This window comes from Rhinoderma darwinii, chromosome 7 (genome assembly GCF_050947455.1).
Source record: "Rhinoderma darwinii isolate aRhiDar2 chromosome 7, aRhiDar2.hap1, whole genome shotgun sequence".
In the NCBI taxonomy this organism is placed as follows: domain Eukaryota; kingdom Metazoa; phylum Chordata; class Amphibia; order Anura; family Rhinodermatidae; genus Rhinoderma; species Rhinoderma darwinii.
Window position 1 is genome coordinate 97150068 of NC_134693.1, and position 2223 is coordinate 97152290.

The following is a 2223-nucleotide window of genomic DNA, read 5'->3' on the forward strand; positions in this document are numbered from 1 at the left end:
GTGCAAGAGATGTAGGGCTCTATAAGAATGTGGAGAACATATGAACCATCATGACAGTGATTTGTATTGATCTGTCGAGGTGTAAGTGGTAATAATACAGGCTGAGGAGTGATAGAGATCTGTCTACTAGTAAATGTACCGTTGTTCTTGGCTTCATTCAGATGGTCATGTTTGAGGAGACTGGACATATCTCTTCCTTTAATGTTCTTCAGAAGAGATTCCACGTTTTTTCTGTCCTCTTTCAGTTGAAAATTGAGGTCCCCAAACCAAAAAACTTGATCAAAGCGGCTGGTGACGTCCACTGTAGAATGAGATAAACACAGGACACAATTAGACCACGTGACTGCATTAGAGTCAATGGAGATAAATAGAGCGATAAAGGAATCGATAGGTTCAACCACATAAGTAATACTCACAGGCATTGGAGTTTATTCTTTCCGGAATAATTTGAGGCAGACGGAGACCCTCGGTGATAGTTTTATAGTCCTGGATCCTCTTGTAGACTGCCCCAACTGCCAACAAAAATATACATATCAGTAAATGTGACCTCCTGGAATTTAGGACAACCACCACATTTAAGTTTTCTTTGACAATAGGTTTCTTTATCTTGTATTATCTAGGTATCGTATCTACTTCTTGGGCTGTGTAGTCTGAATGTTCCCTCAACAATTAATTTTCTACAAATAGTATTTATATTAATTGGATTTCTATTGCCATTTTAGAAGATGAGACTGGTGGAGTTCCATGATCTGGGTCCACACTCTGTACACCAGACACACTGATATTTCTGTTACTGTAAATCTAAGACACAATCATTTTCTTGACAGAGGATAATGTATTTCTATAGCAATCTGTAGAAGACATTAGGCCGTTAATCCTTCCATTACTTGTCTCTCATTACATAGTATGAGTTTGATAGATTAGAAAAAGTTTGACCAAATGAGTAAGAACTTTTAATTTTACACCAAAACATTAATAGTACAGATCTTTTTATATCATCTCATATATTCCAGTTTATTATTAAACAGCAGATATTTTTATACACAATAACACTGTACATAGTCATATATTAATAACAGACATACTTACATCTCATATGGGAATTAATAAAAAGGAAAGATGTTCCAAAGACGGTGAAGGCAACACCCAAGGCTCCTTTAGTTTTGGCATGGTGGAATAGCCTGGTTGTTACATGGGTGTGCTCTACCTCTGTATAAGAAATGAAACACAAGAAGAAGGGTCAGTGGTTAATAGTACAACATGCAACAATGAAACAGAGATAGGATTCCTCTAAAACTCTGGAGATATTACTACAACATCATATCACACTTTGTAACTGTGGATTGATCTCTAAGATCTCCAATACTCCACAGCCAAGAATCTGAGAGTCGAGATCTCAGGCATCTAGTTCTAATGACTAAATAAGAAGTTCCAACTAATGACTTCAATTAGAACTTATTATGTAAATGTTAGAAAGTGAATCTTACCTGAGCAGAACCAGATGAGTTCCCGTCGAATAAAGATGGTGAGATACAGGACTCCGAGCCCGGATGAATGGTATAGCACGTAGTGCGGACCAAGAGTCTCCTGTAATTTTATCTCCCATTCCCGTCTACAAGAAGACACAATTTCAAGTTTACATATTAATAAATGACACCAGATTAAAATACTCATCTCATCTATTAAACAATCAATACTATAACCTCTGGGGCTAAATAGGAAAACTAAGGAGCGATCCTACAATAAGTAGAAGGTAAAGAGAGAATTTCAATGAGTCGACCTGTAGTCCATCTGCAGACATAGACTGATGTAAGACAACCTGAGAAGACTTACCTGTTTGGACATCCTTCTTGAATGCCAATTACGTAAATATCTTTGGTGTCATCTGATGGCAACAGCAGATCCTCTAGATTTTGTGGGAACTCCTGCTCAAAATATGAAGATATTAATAATGTATACACAGAGCACCAACCAAACTGACATCTTCTATATCACCTACAAAAAATTATATCTGATCGAATTGGATTTTAGTCTTTATAGACTATGGCCAGGGCTGCAATCTTAGGATCAGACGCATTGCCATTCAAAAGACATAGGTTATTATTTTGACAGTTTGCAGTGTGTGCAGCAACATTGATTGGCCCAAATGTTTAGAAAATTTGGGCTTAGGGTAGGATATAATATGTCTATGTGATATCTAACTACAAACTAAAGAGACATGAT

General features: G+C 36.8%; 1 long non-coding RNA gene across 1 annotated transcript; it reads right to left on the bottom strand.

Annotated features, from left to right (window-relative positions):
- Positions 1 to 1095: 1095 nt before the first annotated feature.
- On the bottom strand, positions 1096 to 1918 carry LOC142657272 (uncharacterized). The gene is made up of 3 exons (XR_012849868.1): positions 1834 to 1918; positions 1488 to 1612; positions 1096 to 1209 (listed from the first exon to the last, which is right to left on the bottom strand). It is a non-coding gene; the product is annotated as an uncharacterized LOC142657272 (long non-coding RNA).
- Positions 1919 to 2223: the final 305 nt, after the last annotated feature.